Genomic DNA, 14,402 nt, shown 5'->3' with positions numbered 1-14,402 from the left:
CATAATTGTTGGTTTTAAAGCTGGATTCTATTTACCTGTAATAAATAGTACTGCATTTTAAAGTACAGAAGTATATCTGTGCTTGCCGTCATCTGGGTGTAAAAGACTGGTAAGGTGGTGAATTCTGTCTACTTTTATAAAATCTTTAATTTTTGTAATGATTCCAGGAATAGCAGGCCTTAATTTCCAGCGTACTACCACAGTGAGGCGTAATAAAAAGGGAAAGAGAGGATTTAAAATATTGGCAGATAAAATCCAAGAAAACTCAAAGATCAGTGTATTAAAAGGATAAATAAGGAAGGGTACTGCTTATCAGAATATATAAGGTAACTTGTGCAGAAGATGTGGACAGGGCTCTTCATGAATATTTTGTCTCTGTTTTTACAAAGAATGACAAACATTCCAGTGGATGAGGAGGACAAGCATAAGCTACAATAAGCATAATGCAAGAAGAAATACTAGAGGGACTAATATCTTTGAAGTTGGGTAAATCACCAGGGCTGGATGCATTGTGTCCCAGGCTGTTGAAGATGTCTGTGAGGAATTTACGTCTGCTCTGAGGATAATTTTTCAATCCCCACCCATTATAGGTCAGGTACAGGGATTTGGAGGCCTGGTTAAAAAGGGTGTGAGGGATACACCAAATAATTACAGACCAGTCAGTCTAACTTCAGTGGCAGGCAAATTATTAGATCAATTCTGACAGACAAGGATGAACTGCCAATTTGTATGGTATGGATTAATAAATTTACCAGTGCTGATACCTTCAGGGACCTGTGGGCATGTCCTCATGGCTGTAATATTCAATTCCTGGCAACACTGGTGTAAATCCCTTCTGTAGTCAAAGCAATTATTTCCTTCCTTCATACGGTGACAAGAGTTGATCGCAAAGTTCAAGCTGTGGCCTAACCATAGTTTTGTTAATGGATAGTCATGTCTTACTAACTGAGTTGAATTCCTTGACGAATCAATAGGTACAATTGAGGATGATACAGTGGATGTTGTCTGCATGGATTTTAATAAGTCATTTGACAAGGCCCTAAATGGCAGACTGGTCAGAAACAATGAAAGCCCAGGTATGCAGGAGAATGTCGTGAGTTGGCAACAAACACTAAGGATAATGGAAAACTGTTTTCTGTAGTGTTCCCCAGGGCTCAAAGTTTGCTATTAGTTGTAAATTAATTTTTAAGTCATAAATGTGGGAGGCATGTTTGGGAACTTCACAGGTGATACAAAAGTTGGTCTGTTGATGGTGAAGAAGGTATCTGTTGACTCCAGAATTATGTTAACATTTTGGTTGAGTGAATGGACAAGTGACGAATTGAATTCAGTCAGGTGAGGTGTTTAATAATGAATTTGGTGGGCGAAACAAAGCAGATGAAAGTACAGTAAATGGGATGATATTGAGAATGGTAAAGGAAGTGTGAGACCTTGCAGTGCATACTCACAGGTTCCTGAAGGTGTCAGCACAGGTAGATAAACTAGCAAATAAAATGTGTGGGATACTTCCCTTTTTTTGGATGAGGTATACAATGTAAAACGGGGATGGGATGCTGGAACTGCATAAAATGATGGTTAGGCCACAACTGGAATTTTGTATACAGGTCTTGTCACTCCATTACAGGAAGGAAGTAATTGCTTTGAATACAGAGGAGTTTTACACCAGTGTTGCCAGGACTTGAAAGTTACAGCTGTGAGAACAGATTGCATAGGCAAGGATTGTTTCCCTCGACCAGAGGCGGCTGAGATTTGATTTAGTTAGAGTGTACAAAATAAAAATGGGCATGGTTAGAGTGGGCAGGGAAAACTTGTTTCCTCCAGTGGAGAGGTCCGTTACCAGGGGGCACAGCTGTAAGGTGATTGGGTGGGACATGAGGAGAATGTACTGCCTGATTTTGATGGTGGAGGCAGAAACCCTGAACTTGTGTGAAAGATACCTGTACCTGAAGTTGCATAAGCTGAAAAATCTGTGAATGATGGACTGAATAACCTGTTCTGGTCCTATCCTCTTGTATTTTTAATAGGTTCATTTTATAAGCAAAATATTTAGTGTATATGTAAATGCAGGCACCAATAGTTGCTTTTGTTTTGTGTTTCCTTCTTATTACAGTGTATGCTTACAAACTCACACTGTTAAAACAACACTAACTAGGAGCACAAGGAGGACGATACTGGTGCATCTAAATGAAGACAAACTTCAGCACTGACTGGCACTGAGCCAACTTGGCAGAGTGAATGTAATATCAGTTATAGTCTGTCAGCCTCAAGCATGATGAACTGAACAGCTTCCTTCCGAGTTCAATCAATGTACAATTCTCTGAGGATATTCTCTCCGTCAGAATCACCAGATCAATTGGGTTCTCCTCATCGGTGGAAAACCCAAATTGACCACTGACAGAAGCCAACATTGAAATACTCCTACCATGCACTCTGGGTACAGAATGGGCATTCTTTGTTTACACTGCATCTGATAAGTTGGATCTGATTTGTGAATGCTTGATGCTAATACAACATAACTGTTTTTAGCAGCATGATATACACAAGGGTTATGGATGAATTAGAATATTTTCCAAGCAGATCTGCTCTCATATAACATCCAGCAGCTCTGCTGGAGGCCTGGGAGGGGCAGATGGAGACCTAGGAGGACCCCATCTTCATAAAAATAAATGTTAGCCAAAAAAAACAAGATTCATTTCAAAATTCATATTAATAACTTGAAGATGAATTTCAATACCCCATAATGTGGAAACTAAATTACCAAAACATGTTGAATTATTTTACATGAAAGTACCCTTTTAGAAGAGGAAAAAGGCTAGCAAATTGAAAATATTTTAAAAGATGCATTTGGTCTTGTAAACCATTGGACTGGTAATACACAAGACTATTTTTCCCAACAGCTGGTACCCATGTTTACATTTTGCTGTATTGTCTTTACACACTAAATTATTTTCTGATACATTATTCTCAGGGGAAAATAGAACGTGCGTTTTAATTACACCACAGTAATCATGAGCAGGTCAAATGAACTGTAATTAAGTGATGACCTTCTTCACTATCACACTAAACACTGTTAAAGGGCTAATGCTTCTGAATACAAAGCATATTGTCTTTAAAATGCACCTGTTTAAAGTATTGATTACCTTAGGACCAGAGCAAGCCACTCAGCCCATCATGTTGGCGACAGGTGAAAAACAAACTAACTACCGATTCTAATCCTGCTTTCCAGCACCTGGTGCATAGCCTTGCAGGTTACAGCACTTGCTATTCTCAGGAACAGTAGAAAAAGTAAGAATATCAAACCAGTAAACAAACAACAACAAAAACTAATAAATCCGTACTTGTGACCTTAGTTGCTGAGATTCCGAAGAACATTTGTACCAAATGGACATCAGTTAATTCTTCAGTTTACAGCTTCAGATTTGATGGCAGGAAGATGACTGAAGGATCCTGATGACATCTGCTATTGTGTCAAGAAAATGATGATGTAGATGGCAAAGTTTCCACCTGGATAGACTTTATTGGGTATTAGCTGTTGGAAAATAAGTGGCTGCTGCCTTATTTGTTCCTGTTATGTGGAGTAATTGGAGTACACATCATAGCTTCAACACTATGGCCAAGCAGCCAAGTGTTCTCTCTGTTTTGGGGCAGGCACTATGTTGTGGAAAACTCTTCGTGTCTCTGCTGAAAACTGTGCAAACGAATAGATGTTTGACCTGGGAAACAAGTCAAACAATTGTATGTTTATGCTTCTGGGAGACATAGGTTTCCTTATAGAAACTGCATTTTACTGTAAAGATGATTTGAAGATATTGAGAGGAAGCTTGAAATCTAATGGTAACTTTCTAGATTCAACCATTATGCACTGATTACACCCTATACTATCTCAGGTCACCGTTCATTTTCCAACTTTTAGCGCAGGAAAGCCCTCCTGTTTCTCCCTCCATTCCTCTTATGACCTAAAAATCAGCCTCATGTCTATTGTTGCAATGTTCCCACATTTCTACCAGGAGGAGGTGCCATGCATATAAACCCTATTTTGGGGGACAAAGAATGATATTGTAAAAACAGAGGCGTGGGCTGTATAACTATGATTTCACTAAGGGATTGATGCAGTAACTGAATGAGGATGGAAATATTTAAGAAATGAGTATCATTTCCTAAATCCCATATTTGCACAGTAATTTTGGCTGCACCATTTGTTTTGAATGGGATCTTTTTAATTTGATTGGAAAATGGTTAGTTTGCAGGCCCCAATGAATGCAGCGTAGCAATATGTCGACCCTGCTTATTACTGAGCTTATGCATTGGGTTAGAAGGATGACACATTCTCTAATTCAACTATTGTTTTGTTGAAGAAAGTAAATCTAGTGACCCATCCAATGTGCACAATATATTGTGACAGTACATTAAAATTTCATATGAAATGCTAGTTTTACTGAATAGGATTAAGTTAACAGCTGTTGTAAGTGAATTTGATACGAGGAGACTTGCTGACAGTTACAGGAGGGTTTTAATGTTGCACATCATCATGTCCCAAGGCTCTTGGTTCAAAATATATCAGGTATTAAAATTTAAAATTAGGAACCTTTTTACATTGTGCTCCAAAGTTAATTTCTGCACCAATGTAAAACCGCTCACAGTGGCTTAGTGATTAGTACTGTTGCCTCAAAGTGCCAGGGACCCGAGTTCCATTCCACCCTCGGGTGACTGTATGTGGAGTTTGCACATTCTCCCCGTGTCTGCATGGGTTTCCTCCGGGTGCTCCGGTTTCCTCCCACTGTTCAAAGATGTACAGGCTAGGTTGATTGGCCATGGGAAATGCAGTGTTAAAGGGATACAATAGGCAGGTGGGTCTCGGGTGGATGCTCTGCAGAGGGGTGGTGTGGACTCAAAGGGCCAAATGCTTTCACACTGTGAGAATTCAGTGATCACTGAACAAAATCATAAAAGGGCTGTATCTTAATTAAGAAATCTATTAAAAACGGCATTTGAGTGAATTCAAATGTGAGAGAAACCGTTGTCAGAATTGAGCATAAAAGTAAAACCAAAAGGGTGCAGGGATCAAACATTGTCTGTTTTGGGTTAGGCCAGGATAGCATTGAAGCTCTGGAGCAAACCCTTAGGGATGAGAGTTGGAAAGTAGGACACTCAACAACAGCACTGTCATGTTGCTAAGTGGTGAGGGAAATCAAGTCAATGGAATATCACCAGATAATTAGCAAAGAACAGGAAAGGTAGGAAACCCTGTGAAACTACCCAGTGTAAGTTAGTAAATACCTTACACCATGTCATAATGTAATGTGAAACTAATTACTGGCAGCTTATTGTATAGTGCTAGCACAAATCTATCTTCGTTTATGAGTCAATTGGGCTGTTCAGTACTCTATGGTGGAGAATGGACTGTAAGTATCAGCAAAAGAATCACCTACCTTTCAGTACAAGACAAGGCTTCCATGCTCACATGTACACACAGACTCACACTCGCCCTCTCTCCTTCACACACACAGTCTCTCTCTCTCTCTCTTTCTTTCCCTCACATGCACGCACACACACATATAAGTCTATGGGGTGAATTTGCTTTTGCAGAATTATTTACAGATACATTCTATTTTAAAAGCACACAATCTGTAGATAGTCAGCCATGTGACATTTTATAAATTCCTACTTTGGAAATAGAACCAGTCTGATTCAAAATTGGAATACAGATAGACTCTATCCTCACACCTTTAATACATTGTCTGAGCTGAGATGTAGCTTTTTTTTTAAATAAAACCTCAAGTTATCTCAGGAATGTGACTTGAGAGAAGTTCTGGGATTTACATATTAATGAATTGAAACCTGCAATCCATTCTAAAAGATGAAAGATTTAACAGCAATCTAGTTCTGATCAATAAATCGTATCAGTTGCATGACACTATGATCTTGTGATATAAATTCTGTGTCTTTTGATCCTGCTCCATTAGCTACTTGACGAAGGAGCAGTGCTGCAAAAGCTTGTTACTTCCAAATAAGCCTATTGTACTATAAGCTGGTGCTGTGTGATTTTTAACTTTGTTCCACCCCAGTCCAACACCGGCACCTCCTCATCATATTATATCCTAGTAACTATGTGCAGACCACACTAATGCTAAGGCATTTGACTATTATCAGTGAAAGGTAAAGAAGACACATGACTTCATGAGGAGACTGTGACCAACTATTATCTGCCTGAATTGACAAATATTCCCATCAGTGTGTGTTAAATACCTGAATGGGTGGACTTCAAGTTAGCTTATAGGTTGATCCTTTTGTATCCATTACCTTTATATAACATTTCCTTCCAAACTATTTCTCTCTTAATTAACTTATGAAACAATTGTATAAGCCACTGCATTCCAGTTATCATGACTTCTTTTCTTCTCTGACTTCACATGGGTGACACAGGGACCCGGATTGATCCCGACCTTGGGCAACTATCTGTGTTGAGGTTACACATACTCCCCGTGTCTGCATGGGTTTCTGCCAGTGCTAGAGTTTCCTCCAACAGTCCAAAGATGTGCAGGTTAGGATAGGTTGGCCATGCTCAATTACCCCATAGTGTTCAGGGATTTGCAGGTCAGATGGGCTACCCATGGGAAATATGGGGATAGGGTGGAGGTGTGGATCTGGGTGGGATGCTCGTTGGAGGATTGGTGTGGATTCAGTGGGCTGACTGGCCTGTGTCTGCGCTATAGGACTTCTTTGATTCACAAATTTAAACAAACTGGTGTTTGGACAATTCTTCCAGAATATAATTCATTAGATATGAAGCATCCACACTGGTAAACTATTAGTTTGAGGGTGGTTGATCTTGATATTGATCTTTAGATTATTTCTGCTCTGAAGGATCCTTTATCTCATGGATATCTTTCACGGAGCACTTGGTTGATTACTGATGATGTTGGTGGTAGTCCATCACCTTCACTGGATGACCTTTGATTCCATAAACGTTCATCATGGAAGACAGCTGATGAAAGAAGTAGTTTCATCTTTTTTACCACGTACTGGCCATGTGACTAAACTTTCTCAAGCCAGTGGCTGTGTTGAATGTCTTCTGTCAGGCTATGTGTTCTTGCTTGGATTAGATTATTTCTGCACTCATGCCGTCAAAGGTAATGATTGTGTTATGCCACCCCTGAGTGTTGCACATACTGTGCTGTTACAATTGATAACTTAAAATTTCACCAATGATCATAGGTTGATTGTATGTTCCGTTTCACTGTTTGGTTATTCCCATACATGCTGATGGTTATCATTTGAAAAAGTTTAATAGTAACAGGGATGGAAAAACTTCCTGTAGTCCATGAATTCTGAACTTCTCCCATGATAGTGTGAAATAGTTCTCAAACTCCAGTAAAATATATTTCCATTGGTTGAAGCTTCTTCTGAGATTCAGCCATTAATCTTGGGAAGTCTATAAGTCTTCTGTTTTGTTGGTTGTGTTTGCTGAGGTTAGTGGCTAGTATTGAGTGACTTGTTGGAGGTTTGTAAAATCAAGAGGAGCATGGATAAGGTGTAGAGTCAAGGTCTTTTCCCTAAGGTTGGAGTGTCCAAAACTAGAGGGCATAGGTTCAAGGTGAGAGGGTAAAAATTTAAAAATGACATGATGGGAACCTTTTCATGCAAAGGGTGGTGCGTGTATGAAATGAGTTGCCAGAAGAAGTGGCGGAGTCTGATACAATTACAACATTTAGAAGACATCTGAATAGGTAAATGAACAGGAAGGGTTTAGAGGGATATGGGTCAAATGCTGGCAGAAGCACTAGGTGAGATTGGGATGTCTGATCGGCACAGATGAGTTGATGTTTCTATGCTGTATGACTCTGAGTCTAAGCTTCAGACCAACTTTCACAAATTGCAGGATGTTGAGTGCTTCTTTACTCAAGAGTGAGGTTTGTTGGTTCTAGATGCCATCCACATTCTTGAACATCTGGTATTCTTAATGTTGTCATGATACCTCTAACATTTCCTTAATATTAGTTGACATTCCATCTGCACCATATATCTCTAGATTGGCCAACAGTAATTTTGTGCATTTTAAGGAAGATATTTGGTTGTCTAAGAAAGTGACACTTGCTCCTGTGGCAAGCCTAACTCAAGTGAGATGCCCATGACATAAAAATGTTTGGTCATATCCGTTTCTGATGAATTACCAATTTCTCTGATGAAGGCCTCTGGAATTTTCTCAAAAGGAGAGCTACCATCAGACAAGGATATTTCTTCCAGTGATGTTCAGTCATATTGCTACTGTTCACAAACAATTTTTGACGTCGACATATATTTTTGGAAATGGCCAGTCTTAAAGTGACATTCTTCAAACATAGCTGAAAATGTGTTGCTGGAAAAGCGCAGCAGGTCAGGCAGCATCCAAGGAGCAGGATAATCGACGTTTTGGGCATGAGCCCTTCTTCAGGAGCCCTTCTCCTGCTCTTTGGATGCTGCCTGACCTGCTGCGCTTTTCCAGCAACACATTTTCAGCTCTGATCTCCAGCATCTGCAGTCCTCACTTTCTCCTCGAAGATTCTTCAAACATAGCTGGCCATTGTTTTTGCTTGTAAGGTGTTCTTATATCACAACTTTGATGCTGACTCTTATAATCTGTTATATGCACAGAGAACACTGTACAAACTCAGCAGGTCTAACAGCACCTGTGGAGAGAGATAGAGTTAACGTTTCAAGTCTGGTATTCTAAGGCATAGCTTTTCTGCTGTCAGGATTTGTCTGTGATTTTCTCTGGATTTGCTTATAACAATTTGGATAGATATTTGCAAATATATATCCTTTTTGAAATGTAAAAGCTCTGATACAGATCTGGTACTGATCAAAAGATAGTTACTTCTTCTGCAGAGACTCAATCTGTCTACCACCATAGGTGACTGAAACAGCCACTTAGAAAAGCTTAAGAAGGAGGTAGCAGTCTGCACCGAACGCAAGCCACCAGCGGTTTATACCTGATCATCACATCGTATTATAAAATAGTGTCAGCAATGGGATGATTTTATGTAAGTATCAGCAGAAGAGTCACCTATCTGTTATTAACAAAGCAAAGTTACATGATTAAATTAACCCTGAGGTATATTAACTACTACTAACGAGAGATGGAAAAGGCTCGTGCAATCCATTAGTAGACTGTGACCAACTATTGTCTGCCCCAACTGCCTGTTACTCCATCCAGTGGCTGTGTTATATTTCAGAATAGGCAGCTCCTCAACTCAGGAGAAAGTGAGGACTGCAGATGCTGGAGGTCAGAATTGAGAGCATGGTGCTGGAAAAGCACAGCAGGTCAGGCAGCATTTGAGGAGCAGGAGAATCAACGTTGCAGGCATAAGCCCTTCATCAGCTCCTCCATTCAGCTGATAGATTAATCCTTGCGTATCCATTATCCATACAACACTATGTCAACAATGCAGAATTCAATAAGTTCTCAGAAGGTAAGACAGTTTGAAAACAGAAAGAACAAACTAGTCAAAGACACCAGTTGGAGTTAAGAGAATGGTCAGCTGATTCTTTGCTAAAAAAGTTTGTAGTTGTGTATATGGTAACAGCAGTCCCGAGATTTGAGAAGCCAGTGAAGAATGTGGCAGGCCAGAAAAGAATGGATTGTGGCCTCAGTGTGATCTCTTGGGGTATAATTTTTTTCTTATTTTTATATCGAGAGATGATATCAATAACAACTAAATAGTTTTATTCCTGTCACCAAATCAATCATGGTATTCTTTATCTATTAACTACCACCACTAAATCACTCATGTTCCAATTGATTAATTTATATTCGAAGCCCTTTACAGGCAATGTAACAATGCCAAAGGTGAGGGAGAGAGGGAGGGGATTAGTGAAGTGTTCACAATTAAGCTTTACCATGTTTTAAATTTAACTTTCATTTTAATAATTTCGTGCTACTGCTCCCAGTGGTCAATCATAGAATCATACAAGCACGGAAACAGGCTAGTCAGCTCATCGCTGACCAGATATCCTAAATTATTCTAGTCCTGTTTGCATGCATTTGGCTGTATCCCTCTAAACCCTTCCTATTCAAATACACTGCAGATACTTTTTAAACGTTGTAATTGTCCCAGCCTCCACGACTTCCTCCGACACTATCCTCTGTGTGAAAAGGTTGCTCTTTAGGTCCCTTTTAAATCTTTCCTCTCTCATCTTAAACCTATGCTCTGTAGTTGGACTTCCCTAACCTGGGAAAAGGACCTTGTTTATTTATCCTATCCATGCCCTTCATGATTTTATAAACCTCTGTAAGGTCACCCCTCAGCATCTGATGCTCCAAGGAAAATAGCCTCAACATATTCAGCCTCTCCTTAGAGCACAAACCCTCTAACCCCAGCAACATCCTTGTAAATCTTTTCTGAACCCTTTCAAGTTTAACAATATTTTTCCTGTCGCTGGGCGACCAGAATTGAACACAGTATCCCAAAAGTGGCCGAACCAATGTCCTGTATAGGTGCAACACCTCCTACGTTCAATGCACTGACCATTAAAGACAAGTGTGCCAAATGCCTTCTTCATTATCCTAACTACATGTGATTCTATCTTCAAGGAATTATGAACCTGCACCCCAAGGTCTCTGTTCAGCAACACTCCCAGGACCTTACCATTAAGAGCATTAGTCCTGCCCTGATTTGCCTTACCAAAATGGCACACCTCACACTTGTCTAAATTGAACTACATCTGCTACTCCTTGGCCCATCTGATCAAGGTCCTGTTGTACTCTGAGATAAACTTTTTCAATGTCTACTACACCATCGATTTTGGTGTCACCTGCAAACTTACTAACCATTCGTCTTGTGTGTTAATTGTTTTTGATAAATAGTTGTTTGACTGATATGGGGTAAGTTTTTTTAAAAAGAAAGTACAAGGTGCTGTTTATTGATGTTTATTTGCAGTCTTAAATGTGAGCTGATTTGTTTTCATAATAGGTAATTAAATTGGTACAATGAGGTTCAATTGTCTGCTTGACAATTATTCTGGTGTCATTGGGCCATTGTATATATTGACACAGACTGAATTCATGAAAGGCAGGAGCTGAATCTCAGAGTGTGAAGGAGTCTGGAGTTTAATCTCAACTACCAATGAGCTTTCAAGTGCAGTTGGACAGTTATTTTTGCCTTAAAACAATGTTTGCGTTTGGTGCTGAAAGCTATAAATTTTTCAAAGCTGTGCTTGCTGACACCAGGGACATGCACGTTAACAGAGATATTTCTTACAAATGGCTTTACAAATAAGTTTGATTTGGAGTCACTGCAGCAGTGCATTTGAACTTTTTTAGAAGTTTATTACAAAAATGAATTTATGTAATAGAAGTTCACTATGTTAGCTGTGGCTGAGTTGGTAGCACTCTTGTCCTTGTATTACAATGTTCAGGATTCTGCTGCTGCTAGCCCACAGCACCTCATGGACAGGAGCACAAAGATTAAGGTTGGTATTTCAGTTCAATGTTGTGCCATCAGAAGTACTGGCAATTGAATAAGACATTTAACTAAGGCTCTTTTTGCCCTCTCAATGAGGATATGAAAGATCTCATGGCATTATTTTGAAGAGGAGCAGGAGAATTATTTGATCGTTGCCATTTGCGAGAGTTTGCAATGTTTCAAATGGTTTGCTCATTGACTGCATTAATGCCTACACTTCAAGAGCACTTCATTTGCGGTAAAGCAACTTGCAATGTTCAGTGGTTGTGATAGATGCATTGTGAATGCTAGTTTCTTTGATCATTTTCTTGGATAGCTGTTAAATACACTCTGTAACATCAGAGCAGCTTCTGGGTTGCTCAGTTGGTACACAGTTGCACAGTGACATTGGGCTAGAAATCCAAAGCCCTTGTCAAATCCCATGATGACCGAGCAGACGGGGAAATTCACATTCAATAAAATCTGGAATTAAAAGCTGGTCCGTGTAGGCATTCTCTCACAACATGAGAATGAACAGAGGGCAAAAACTTATTTGACCTTGCTCTCGCCAAACTACCTGTCACCAAAACATCTGATCATGTCAGTACGGTAGGAGTGATGACTACACAATCATTGTGGATCTGGAGTGCTCTGTTCTTGCTGATGATACCCTCCATTATGATGTGTGGCATTATCACTTTGTGAAATGGGACAAATTTCAAATAGATCAGACAACCCAAAACTGGGCATCTGTGGAGTACTGTGGGCCTATGTCAGCTACAGAATTGTATTTAGCTACAACCTACAACTTCATTGTGCAGTCTATCCCCCTGTCCATTGTCACCATCAAGCCAAGAGATGGTTTAATGAAGTGTTCAGGAAGCTATGCTCGGGGCAACACCAGGCATACCCAAAAGTAAGGTGTCAGCCTAGTGAAGCTGCAATACGTGAATATAGAAGTAGCAGCATGCCATAGATAGAGCTAAGGGATTCCACAACCAAAGGAATTCCACAGATCAAGGCTCCTCTTCAGCCTGAAGTACCATGTAGATGATCCATCTTGATCGTCCAAAGATCTCCAGCATTACTGGTACCAGTCTTCAGCCAATTTGTTATGCTCGATATGATATTAAATGATAGCCAAAGATGGTAGATATTGCAAATGCTATGGGCTCTGACAACATTCCATCAATAGTAATGAAAATGTACTCCAGAACTAGCTGTGCCCTAGCAAAGCTGTTCCAGAACAGCTACAGCACAGGTATCTTCCTGACAATGTGGAAAATTGTTCATATATGCCCTTTTTGCAAAAAAAAGCACAAATCCAACTTGGCCAGTTACCGCCCCATCAGTCTACTCTCGATCATCAGTAAACTAAGGGGAGATGTCATCAACAGTGCTACCAAGCAGCATTTGCTCAGCAATAACCTGCTCAGTGACACCCAGTTTGGGTTCTGCCAGGGCCACTCAGCTCCTGACCTCATTACAGCATTGGCTCAAACATGAACAAAAAGCTGAATTTCAGAGGTGAGGTGAGAGTGACTGTCCTTGATGTCAAGGGTACATTTGACTAAGTGTGACATCAAGGAGGCTTAGCAAAACTGGAGTCAATGGGAATCAGGGGAGCAAAGTCTCCACTGGTTGGAGTCAAGAGGAAAATGATTGTGATTTTTGAAGACCAATTGTATCAGTCCTGGGCTATCTCTGCAGGAGTTCCTCAGAGTAATGTCCTTCGCCCAACCATCTTCAGCTGCTTCATCAGTACCCATTCCTCCATTATAAGGTCAGAAATGATGCATGTTCACTGATGATTGCACAATATTCAGCACCATTCTCAACACTCAAGAAGTTCATCAGCATCAGGAACAAAGCAGTTTGCTTGATTGGCACCCCATCCACCACTTTCAATATTCATTCCCTTTGTGTCCAATGCAAAGTGACAGCAGCATGCACCATCTATTAGATGCACAGCAATAGTTCACCAAAACTCTTTTGACAACACCTTCCAAACCCTCTACCATCTGAAGGGCAATGATATCAAATACATGAGAATATCACCTTCTGCAAGTTTCCATCCACGTCACACACCATCCTGACTTGAAAGCAGATCACTGTTTCCACGCTGTTGATTCATCAAAATCCTGGAACTTCCTTCCTGACAGCATTGTAGACTTCTCTGTACACAAAGAGTGCAGTGATTCAAGAAGGGTACTCACCACTACTTTCTCAAGGGCAGTTAGGAATGGGCAATAAATGCTGATCTGGCCAGTGTCCCCTACATATAATGTACAAAAAGCAATTCTAGATTGCTCTAATCTAAGAGATAGTGGCAGACAGTGCGAAAATAGTAGAATTAAAGCAGTGGCTGACAATCTTATGGTGCAGAGACCGGATCTCACCAATGCAGGGAATCCCTCTGTTTTTGTAACTGACCATAAGATGAAATCCATTTTGTACTGTGCAAGCCTGCAATATGTGAATATTGTAACATTTGAGAAACAGGCAGTTTGAAAGATACTGTGTGGAACTATGGTGCGGCCTATTGCGAAGTTTTCAATTGGTCACACAGAACAATTTAAAGCTCACTGAACAGTCAATTGTAGCAATTCTGAAATTGGACAACATTTTTTGGATATTCCCGAGTCTTCAAATAATTATGCTGACAATTAATTTAGGATTGTCAGCTGGGCTCATAGTGTAGTGCTTCATAAATTAATCCACAGGGCCCTGTTCTTTGCTATAGACAGAACATGTACACACACTGTGCCTGTTTCATGCAATAAATAGGTGTCAAACATTCACTGGTTCATTGCTCAAGGCAATGCCCTGACCAAACAGAGCCAACCTGACTGTTTGAGTATTTAAACAAAGCTCCCGTGACTTCATCAATAATCGATGCATTCTTCAAGGCAATGCCTGTATAAATCAGAGTCCATTAGCTAATCAATCAGTACTATACTCTCAAGCAATATAAATGTTGAT

The 14,402-nt window shown here is 40.1% G+C and overlaps 1 protein-coding gene across 1 annotated transcript in view; it reads left to right on the top strand.

The window, feature by feature from the left end:
* Positions 1-14,402, top strand: part of LOC132824721 (synapsin-3-like) — a 298,538-nt gene that overhangs the window by 1,218 nt on the left and 282,918 nt on the right. The gene's annotated exons all lie outside the window — the stretch shown is intronic.

The sequence above is a fragment of the Hemiscyllium ocellatum genome, chromosome 19 (genome assembly GCF_020745735.1).
Source record: "Hemiscyllium ocellatum isolate sHemOce1 chromosome 19, sHemOce1.pat.X.cur, whole genome shotgun sequence".
NCBI lineage: Eukaryota > Metazoa > Chordata > Chondrichthyes > Orectolobiformes > Hemiscylliidae > Hemiscyllium > Hemiscyllium ocellatum.
This window is presented reverse-complemented; position numbering and strand designations above follow the sequence as displayed.